This window comes from Meriones unguiculatus, chromosome 3, assembly GCF_030254825.1.
Source record: "Meriones unguiculatus strain TT.TT164.6M chromosome 3, Bangor_MerUng_6.1, whole genome shotgun sequence".
Lineage (NCBI taxonomy): Eukaryota > Metazoa > Chordata > Mammalia > Rodentia > Muridae > Meriones > Meriones unguiculatus.
The window spans coordinates 16251896-16263058 of NC_083351.1; the positions used below are offsets into that span (position 1 = coordinate 16251896).

At 49.8% G+C, this 11163-nt stretch overlaps 1 long non-coding RNA gene across 1 annotated transcript; it reads right to left on the reverse strand.

Annotated features, from left to right (window-relative positions):
- Positions 1 to 1252: 1252 nt before the first annotated feature.
- LOC132652726 (uncharacterized) lies at positions 1253 to 7354 on the reverse strand. The gene is made up of 3 exons (XR_009590297.1): positions 6903 to 7354; positions 2178 to 2654; positions 1253 to 1377 (listed from the first exon to the last, which is right to left on the reverse strand). It is a non-coding gene; the product is annotated as an uncharacterized LOC132652726 (long non-coding RNA).
- Between the last annotated feature and the right edge of the window lie 3809 nt (positions 7355 to 11163).

Sequence of the window (11163 nt, forward strand, 5' to 3'; positions counted from 1 at the left end):
CCTGAGCTGTGAGACCCCAGGTCTTACAAAACAAAGGCTTCCTTCCCCAAGTTGTTCTGGTCATGGTGTTCAGCATAGCAACAGAAGGCACAGTAGGACAGGAAGTGAGGCGTTGAACAATTGGGGGGCTGGCAAAACGGTTCTGCATGTGAATGCGCTTGCTGCCCATCCAAACAACCTGAGTTGAATCCCTGGGACTTACACAGTGGAAGGAAAGAACTAGCTCCTACTGAGCTCCACACTCAGGTGCCACGGCACACATGGTCCCCTACAAACAAATGAACAATGTAATCTAAAAACAAATTAGGAACATTATTTCCTGTGTGTGTGTGTGAGAGATACAGATAAAGACAGAGACAGAAACACACACAGTGACAGAGGACAAACAAACAGGCAGATGCACAGAGAAAGAGAGAGAGAGAGTGTTCCATGTCTTCCAACCCTGCTTTGGTTAAATAAATAACAGTGTTTCCATCCACAGTAAGATCTTATAGTTACTCTTGTCAACTTTATTGGATTTAGACTCACTGTGATGGCTTAATGAGAACGGCCCCCAGAGGCTCATATATTTGATGCTTAGTCATCAGGGAGTAGACCTTTTTGATAGGATTAGAAGGTTTTGGAGGTGTGGCCTTGTTGGAGGAAGTTTGTCACTGGGGGGTGGGCTTTGAGCTTTCAAAAACCCATGGTAGGCTTACACACACACTCCCTCTCCTTTCTGTCTCTTGCTCTGTCTCTTTCTCTCTGCTTGTGGATCAGGATGTAGCTCTTAGCTCCTCTTCCAGTGAGTGCCATTCTTACCTTTATGCTGTCTGCCATCATGATAGCAAACTAACCCTCTGAAACTATAAGCAAACTCCCAATGAAATGATTGTGTTTATAACAGCTGCCTTGGTCATGGTGCCTCTCGGGGCAGTGACTAATGAGCGATGAGTAAAGTAACCAACACATGAACACAGACCTTGCAATAACAGTGATGGGAGCCCTCTGCATCCTGGTAAAGATGTGCTGAACACTGAAATGAGAAGCAGCACAGACAGCACCAGCCTGGTAAAGCATGTCCTTCCATCAACAGAAATGAAAGCACGAAGGGCATGAAAATGTAAATGGAACCATCTCTGTGTGGTAATGGATTTAGAAGTCATTTTTTTTTTTTTAATTCCTGTGGCATATCTGCATTTTCTGAAATTTGTATTGGAGTGTATTGGCAACTTTTCTGTTGCAGCAATAAAATACCATCACCAGAAGCAACTCACGGAAGAAAGAGTTTATTTTGGCTCAAAGTTCCAGGGGGATAGGAGCCCATCACAGTGGGGAGGCGTGGCACAAGTAGCTGGCACCAGGGCAGGAACAGGAAGCTGAGAGATCACATCTTGGCTGTGAACATGAAGCAGAGAGAGCAAACCGGAAGTATAATCAGGCTATGAACTCTTAAAGCCCGCCCCCCCCCAGTGATGTATTTCCTCCAGCAAGACCACCTCTCCTAAACCTCCCCACCAGCCAGAGAACAAGTGTTCAGATAACTTATGGGGCATTTCTTACTCAAACCACTAGGTGAAGCCCTATTAACTTCTGTGAGGAAAAGAGAAGGCTGCTAGACAAGCAAATGGGTATCCAAGAAGGACCTTTGCCAGTGAGTGCCGAGCCCATCCTGGAATACTAGCTCCTCTCCCTTAGCCAAATTCTCACTTCTCCAAAGCCACCAGTGTGACACACTCACTACGGAAGAAAGACGCTTGGGTTGGGCTGGAGGGGGGTGACAAGAGCCATTTAGAGGCTGCTGAATGCAGGAGAACCTTTTCTGCAGAACCAGTTTCTGAGAGGAAGAGAAAGCTGGTGAGTTAAGGAGCTAGCTCTCCCTACTAAACCAGCTCAGGGTGCGCTGTCTAATGTGGTAAACAGCTCTCTCGCTGTAGGGTATGAAGCAAGATTTGAACCCACATGGGGTCCCCGTATGTTTTCACTCCCTGATCTCCAGAAGCAGACAGATCTGTAATTCCTGGAGAGGAATTCCTGAGAACAGTAAGCACCCTTTGGCTGAACTCTAGAGAGCAGGTGCCTAACGTCAGCTAGCAGGCCCGCCGTGTGGGGGTAGATTCTCCTGACGCCAGCTCGGGCCATCAGGAAAAGCTCTTGTTTTGTGTCGGATGCGTCCATCATTCCTCCCGTTAGCTTACCTCCGAGTCTTTGCATGAGGTGTTCCCACGGTCTTGGATATCCTTTCCACCCCTTTTCCCAGCCGCCCTCTTGCTCATTATCCAGATCTTCCTCCGGGAAAAGCTCTGTTGTGTGAGCCAGCTGTCTGCTGTTAAGTGCTGTTTCCTGGGCCTAGCGAGCACGCCTCTACTCTCCGTCCCCTTAGCCCCGACTTGGGTGGAGGACTGAAATGTGCTGTCCTGCACACCTTTCTGTGCGTCAGGGGCTGACACAGCCTACCATACCAGTGATGTTTGTTGATGGAAAGTGCCAGGGGAGCCAGTCCAAAGCTAGTCCCCTCTGAAACAGCCCTGCATGACAGACAAAGCTTGTTCTAGCTGGATGGCAGGTGCCCACCATCCCAGCTCTTGGGAGGCCGAGGCGACAAAATCTTGAGTTTGAGACCAGTGTGGATTATTTAGCAGGTTCCAGGGTAGTTGGCACTGTGTAACAAGACCCTGTCTCGAAAACAAAACAACAAAGAGAAAATATTTTTAAAAAATATGTCCTAAAATGACAAATACTCAAAAATTCCTCAGCTTCCAGAGACCTCAGAACTTCCTTGTCTGAAACAAGACATCAGGAGGAGCAGGACCTGGGGGATAAAAGGAGGGCATTACCGAGCCCGGGGAGCAGGAGAGGAGAGATGGCGTGGCACGATGCTTTGGTGCCCTTCCTACCTTTTCTTTGGGCATCAGAGGCCATTGATTCTGACTCATGGCCATCTGGGCATGGTCTGGGCTGCATCAGGAGGTGGACTCATGAGAGCCTCAGAGGAGAAATCCCAGCTTAGAAGCCCGGGGCTCATTCCTGCACTCTTAGTGACCATGTTCAGGCCTCAGTGTCTACAATTTGTGAGGAAGGCTTGATCTTGAAGGCCATGGAGGGCCCTTGAACAGCGTAGTTTTAGTGTTGCTTTGGGGTCAGAAACTGCCTGAAGACCCGGAATTCTCTCATTGATTGCTGTCACTAAAACACACACACATACACACACACACACACACACACACTAAAGCATAAGCAGGTTTCATGGTGCATATCTGTTTGTAATCCCAGCTGCTTTGGAGCCAGAAACAGGAGGATCTTGAGTTCATGGCTACCTGTGAGACCATGTTTCAAAATGAAAAAAGAAAGTTCGCCAGAAATATGGCCTAGAGATTAAAAGTGAGTGGTGTACAAGCCTGACTGCCTGAGTTCAAGTCCCAGAACCCTTGTTAGAAGGAGAGAGCTGACTCCTGACCTCCACACGCGCACACACACATACACACACACACACACACACACACACACACACGCATGCAACCACAATTTCTAAAAAGTTAAAATACAGCCATGCGTGGTGGCAGTGCACGCCTGTAATCCCAGCACTCAGGAGGCAGAGGCAGGTGGATCTCTGTAAATTTGGAGCCAGCCTGGTCTACAAAGTGAGCCCAGGTCAGCCAAGGATACCAGAGAAAGCCTATCTTGAAAAACTGAAAAAAAAAAAAAAAAAAGTTAAAATATATAGAAAACATTAGGCCAGTTGTGTCTGCATGTTGGCGGGAACAGCCCTGTGGGTGGCTCATGTGCGTGCCAGTGCAGGTGCCCACGCAGCCATTCAAGTCCTGGCACTCCCTCTTCTCCCACTCAACCTTCTCATCTACGCCCCAGTAGCTATGCTATTGCCTTGGGGCAGTGTTTGGGGAGGTGGGCTCATGGAGGGCAATCCCCTTCTCTCGGCTGGTTTTTGGTCAACTTGACATGAGACAGAATTGCCCTAAAGGAGGGAACCTCAACCGAGAAAAAGCTTCCATACGGTCCAGCTGTTAAGGCATTTTCTTAATCGGTGATTGATGGGGAGGGCCCAGCCTATTGTGGGTGAGGCCACTCCTGGCCTGAGTCCTAGGTTTTAGAAGAAAGGAGGCTGAGCAAGCCACGGGGAGCAAGCCAGTAAACAGCACCCCTCCACGGCCTCTGCATCAGCTCCTGCCTTCAGGTTCCTGCCCTGTTTGACTTCCCTCAGCGAAGGGCTGTGATTTGGAAGTATGAGCCTACCAAACCCTTTCTTCCACAAGTTGCTTGGTCACGGTGTTTCTCAGAGCAATAGCCACCCTAAGGAGGACATCCATGTCGCAAACAAAGACGAGGGGGACTTTCGTAAAAGCCCCAGTGAGGAGCATAGTGACACACCTTCACTCAGGAGGTCAGGTTGGCAGGTTTCTGAGGTCAAGTTCCGGGCTGGGACACTCTTGCCAAGTCCTGCTGAGCAGGTTTCCAGTGGGTTCGTTGCTTAAAAAGGTGCTTCTTAAGTTTGCCCGCCTTTGACCCCCTTCCTCTTGGTAAATGTTCATATAACCGTGTGTGTGTGTGTGTGTGTGTGTGTGTGTGTGTGTGTGTATACACAAACTGACTGTTTACTGATAAAACAATCATTGAGACATTTTAGAAAGCAATTCTCTATGTACATACCTTTTCCATTCGTTAGCATACAAAAGCGAATTTGCATACTAATGAGATGGACACGCCTGCTTATTTTTATAGACATAATTAAGTCTTGGCTGAGTGTTCACCACCGCAGGGCCCAGAGCCCCGTCAGTGTTTTTCAGAATTGACTTGCATTTCAATCTTAAAATTGTCAGTGCTGAGAACGTCACCTTTCATAAGCGCACAGAAACTAAATGGCAAATTTTTCTTTCTTTTCTTTTTTTTTTTTAAGGGCCATTTCAGGAAGTCTTGGAAATTCTTTTCTAATTCCAGGACAAGATATCTTTAACATTTTGTAAATGAACATTTTAAAAATGAAGTTCAAGTCAGCAATTCAAAGATCATTTTTTTTTTTTTTTTTTTTTTTTTTTAAGCCAAGCAGTCTGGGGCTGGAGAGGTGGCTCAGTGGTAAAGCATGCTGGCTGCTCTTGCAGAGGACCTGAGCCCATTTCCCAGCACTCACGCTGAGCGGCTCACAGCTGCCAGGAACTCTGACTCCAGGGGATCCAATGAGCTTCTCTGCTCTTGTGGGCGCCTGCACTAACATACATGTACTCACCCCCACAGACTACATATACGTCAGATCAAATCAAATCAGTCTTAAATACTGAGTATTCTAACACAACACAATCCAAAGACATAACAATTTCATACCTGCTGGGAAATGATGATAGAAAAACACTGTCAGTCTTTCCTTTTTGAAACTTTGAGTTGATTCTTTGTGAGTTTCCTATCATGCACTCTGAGCCCACTCCTCTCCCTGTCCCTCTGCATATACCCTCCACCCTTACAGCCCCAAAATAAAACAAAAACAAAAAAAAAATAAACAAAATAAAGCCTAAAAAAATCTTGTGTGTCACAGTGTGTCCCACAGTCTACCCTTTTGTCTACACGTCTTCACTTGCAAAAGTTCATTGCAGTGAGTCACTGGTCTGGTTTGAGGCCTCTGGCTTCTGCTACACCATCCATACTGGATGCTCATGGACTCCTCTCAGATAGCCTGTGTCATGGAGATCCTGCGGCTCTGGATCTACAAGACTGGCCCTTTCACATGCTCCAGCAGTTCATAGATGAGGTAGATGTTGGGCACACTCAGAGCCCTGGATCTGGGCCTGGGTGGTGGCTGAGTTGGTTAGCCTCCTGGGCTCACACTACCAGGGCCAGCTCTATAACACTCACCCAACGCTGGAGCCAGCAAGGGGCTGGGACAGCTCTCCCATGCTCACATCCTTTGCCATCAGGGCCAGCTCTACTGTGCTGCCCAGGAGAGGCACAGGGCCCACTCTCCTGGGTGCTGTAGTTGGCAAGGGATGGGGCCAGGTCTCCCACCTCTCATGACCCTGGGGCCAGCACTCCTGGTTGCCAAAGGTGGTGAGGGGCAAGGGAGAAGAGCCTCTCTCTCGTGCCCATGCCACCTCATGGCAGACAAGTGGCAGGGCCATGCCCTCAGGGGTGTCTCACCCATTCTCTCTTCTGCCAGGACCAGCTCTACTGTGCTGCCCAGGCAAGGTGTACGGCCCACTCTCCTGAGTGCCGCAGCCAGTGAGGGGCAGGGCCAGCTCTCCGCAGCCCTTGGACATCGACATGGTCCCAGGAGGCAGCCCAGATCAGGGGTGTCTGCATGGCCTTTGGTGGTAACACAGACCACAGACATCAACACGGAAGCCTGCTGCTACATGGCCGTGGACCCAGACATGTCCCTCAGTGGCAGCACGGGCCGGGACTTCACCATGGCCTCAGGCGGCAGGGCAGGCTACTCACATCAGGCTGTTTCTCTCTGCCCTTGCGTCTCCAGTTCTGCCTCCCTTCACAGTGCTAAAACCGTTCTGCTTCTCTTTCTCTCCCATCTCTCCACCGCATACTTGCACATTGTAACGGCTCCTGCTGTGGCCTCTGTGTCCTCCCCTGTCTGCACCTCCTGATCTCCAGCCCATGCCTTTTGTTGCGGCACAGCGGCAGCCAGGCCTCTGGGTGTCCCTGTAAGTCTCCCCCACCCCCCCAATTAAGCTGTCATGTTTCTCTAGAAAAAGTTCTAGTGTAAAAAATTATGTGGCCAGTGAGATGGCTTCGTAGGTAACGGCACTGGCCACCAAGCTTGGCAAACTAGGTTTGATTCCCGAGACCCATACGGTGGAAGGAGAGAACCGATTGCCTGAAGCTGTCCTTTGACTGCCACACTTCCGTCACAGCTGCACAAATAAATAAATACAATTACGACATAAAGCCCACAGTCCATCTCATACCTGACTTGATGTGTTCAGGCGGTGATCCCTGGCATCGTGTGGCATGACTGCATGCATGGTGCCAAGACAGCAGCACACGCAACACGGGTGAACGCAGCTGAAAACCCCTCAGCTCCCTCACACGTTGTTTGTCAGAAACTCCACTGTTGCCAATGCTTTCGAAACTCTCCTCATTCAACTATGCAACTCCCCCACATGGAGTCATAACCGCAGGTTAAGGCGCTGATATTTAGAAGTCGGGGGAGAGACTTTACTTAAGGTTCAGGGGTGGGAACGTGGGGCCCCAGGGCCCTGGAGGAATTTGGCTTCCCAGAAAAACTGAGGCTGGAATAATATCAGATAATTCTCTGGGAGGATGCTCCCACCTCCTGACGGTTTTGGGCACCAAGACAGAGGCTGCCCCATGCTTCCCTCCTCTTCTAATTCATAAAAACAGCAGGAGGAGAACAAACAACCAGACAGACAGACAGACAGACAGACAGACCCACACCCACACTGCACTTTATGGAGATGTGTTACGTCACGCTGCGGAGCCTGCTTTCTGGGCTGGACTGGGTCCCAAGCTGTCTTTGAGCAATGACTCATGGGGCTGACTCATCCATTTAGATATAGACAGAGCTGTGGTGTGTGTGTGTGTGTGTGTGTTTTCTTTTTAGAGGAAATGGGATCACTTTGCACACATGGGAAGAAGCTCAGAGAAGACGGTAGCATGCAGACATTGGTGGCGCTGTGGGTCATACGGACAATGCTATGTCACATGGTTCAGTCATAAGCACAGTCAGAGAATGAAGGTCTTGAGCTGTCTTCCTGCTCCCCCTACCTGTGCTGTGATCACTGAGCAGATGACATCCCTCCTCCCCACCCCCTGCCACCTAGAACAGATGTGTGTGACAAAGGACAGTCACATATGTGAGAGAGGACTTAGGGATCACAGCCTGTCTTAGATCACAACCTCAGATAAATGGTCCCCCACTCACTCATCTATTCACTTACTTTGGCATGGGTGGTGGTGGTGGTGGTGGTGGTGGTGTGTGGCCATTTACATATGTGTGGGAGCATGCGCACTTGCATGTGTGTACATGCAGAGGCCTGAAGTTGACATCAGGTGTCTTCCTCAATCTCTGTTTATGAAGCCTCTCCTTCAGCCTGGAGCTAGCGTAGCTGGCCAGCTTGCTCAGGGAATCCTCTGTCTCTGCCTCCTGAATGCTGAGATAACAGACGGGCCTCCATGTTTGCCAAGCTTATCATATGGATGCTGGGAGCAAACCCTGGTCCCTTCTGCTTTTGCCCTCTCCAGCCCTCAGCTTGCAAGAATCTTACGTGTGCACACTAGTCTTGAAGCAGGTCTGGAGTTGTGTTTCTTTCCTATCAACAAAAGTGTTGAGCAGGTCAATGGCATGGAAGAAAAAGTCAGCAAGAAAATTGAGATTTGGGGGTAAAATAGACATTTTGGAAATGAAAAATTCACTGAATCGAATAATAATAAGCCAGCGGGAAGTGCTACCCGCACACTGCGGAAAGCAGAAGGGAAGATGTCAGGGGCAGAGGAGGTACTGTGGACCTTCCTCTGGGGACCCGGAGAGGACTCGGCTGCTTGTATGTATGAATGACTCTTTCAGGTCATTCATCATTTTTACCAGGAAGCTTGTGAATCACTCACCTGACATTCGACCTAACTCAGTGTGTCTGAGTTCAGCCACTGTGGAGCTAGGAGCTCCTGGGGAAGCGGAGCGAGCTGTCTTGCTTCTCCACATTCTTGCATTTCTGCCTTGTGATGATTTTTGTATCGGGTGCTTTGGATAGACCTGGTGTTGGGCAGGAACTCATCAAGCAATCTTCTCTTGAAGGCTCAATTCCCAGCATCCCTTGGCAAGGAGAAAACGAACTGTGGAAATACACTCAGAGTTGGGGACAGCCCACCAACACGTTGCCAGGGTTTGTGGGAAACCACAGAGGATGATGTGGGGTTATAGGTTAGAGAGGGTTAGCAAGGTAAGACCCATGCAGGAGGCAGGGAACTGGAGGGAGGAGGAGACAAAGGGTTCAATGAGCCCAAGGAGGAAAGAGAAGTCAGGGAAAGAGAAGAGGGCCTGAGGTTAGAAACAGTAGGAACAACAGGGGGGAAAAAAGGGGAAAAACAAAAAGATCAGTAAATGAGGACATTCAAAAATAAAGATTAGATAAATGCAAGAAGGCGGGACAAAAAATAAAAACTAACATTTCAAAGGGGACAGTGAGGCCTGGAGAGAAAGTTCAGAGGTTAGGATGCTTCCTGCTCTTGCAGAGGACCTGGGTTCAGCACCCAGCACCCATGAGGTGGTTCACACCAGCCTGTGACTCCAGGGGCCCTGACCCTCTTCTGACCTTGCTGGTTTCACACACACACACACACACACACAAAATAAATTATTTAAAATTTAAAGACCAACAAGGTTTAAAAAACAAAACCAAACATGGGGAAAGAGGGAGAAACTACGGGGAAAATATCACTGCCAAACAGAAAAAAAATGCGTAAACAAAATTAGATGCCTGTATGAAGGAGAATGATGATAAAAACATTATATTTCAGTTTTTGAACTTTTTATCAGTTCTTAGTGAGTTTCATATCAGGCATCCCAATCCCACTTATCTCCCTTTATATCTGCCTTCTGGTCTTGCAACTCTCCCCTAAAAGAAAATAAAAAATAAAAATAAAAATGAAAAAACAAAACAAAACAAAAAAAACAGTCCACCCCTTTGTCCACACCTTCTTGCAAATGTTCATTGCCGTGAGTCGTTGGTCTAGCTTGGGGCCTCTGGCTTGTGCTACACTGTCACTACTGGATCCTCACTGGGGCTCCTCTCCGATGTCCTGTTCTTGCCCTGGGTCATGGAGATCCTGCAGCTCTGGATCTGCAGGACTGGCCCTTTCCTGTGATCCAGCAGGTCATAATGGGGTAGATGTTAGGCTGGGCCAACTCAAAGCCCTGGATCTGGGCCTGGGTGGTAGCTGAATTGGCCAGACTGCCAGCTCTCCCGCACCCATACCACCATGGCCAGCTCTTCAGCACTCACCCAGTGCCACAGCCAGCAAGGAGCAGGGCTAGCTCTCCTGACCTCGGGGCCAGATCGCTCCCCTGCCACAGGTGGGTGGTGAGGGGCGGAGGTTGGGGAGGGCATCTCTCACTTGTCCACACCACCTCATGGCAGACGAAGGGTGGGGCCAGCTCCCTGCACTCATGCCCTTGGGGCCAGCTCACCCATGTCGCCACCACCAGGGCCATCTCTACTGTTTGGTGTGTGTGTGTGTGTGTGTGTTTGTGTGTGTGAGTGTGTCTTGAGCGCTGCAGCTGGTGAGGGGCAGGCCAGCCTCTGTGCAGCCCTTGGCCATCCACATGGTCCCAGGAGGCAGCCCAGGTCAGGGGCGTCAGCATGGCCTTTGGTGGTAACACAGGCCACAGACATTGACTCGGGCCCCTGCTGCTGCATGGCTGTGGACCCAGACATGTCCCTCAGTGGCAGCGCGGGCCGGGACTTCACCATGGCCTCAGGCGGCAGCACAGGCTACTCACATCAGGCTGTTTCTCTCTGCCCTTGCGTCTCCAGTTCTGCCTCCCTTCACAGTGCTCAGACCTTTCTGCTGCTCTCTCTCCCATCTCCCCACCACATACTTGCAGGCCGTCGTGGTGGCTCCTGCTGCAGGCGGGCCCCGTGGCAGGTGGGCCTCTGGGTGCCTCAGCCACCTGTGTTGTGGCAGGCAGACGACTCAACATTTCATTTTTTAATATATGCTAAAGCCAAACTCCTGCTAAACTTCTAAGGGACGAAAAAGGAGTAACAAGGGGGAAATCAAGACTTGAAAAGGAGAGGGGCCGGGCCAGCCTCTTAGTTGGTGTTACTATCACTTTGGTGAAAAACAGCTCGGGGAGGAAAGGGTTTATTTGCTTCCATACATACCCTGAGTCATAGTCCACCAAGGGAGGGTCAGCTGAACCTTTGGACTCTTTCTCTTTAGGCTGTTACTTAAGTCTCTCTCTCTCTGTGGTATGTTTTAAACAGATTTTCTCTCAGGATGGTGTGACCAAATTCTCTGTCGCTGATTTGTAGGCCAGAGAATTGCTGTTTCACCAGGCATCACTCATGCTGGATTTGAGGTTTGTGAGGGCCCTGAGCATGTCCTGAGGTAGGGCTGCCTGGCTTTCAGGCGGCTTGCTGTAGAAGGGGCTTGTCCCCCCTCTCCCTACTGGGGATGGCAAGGCTGAGACCGCTCAGTTCACCTCTC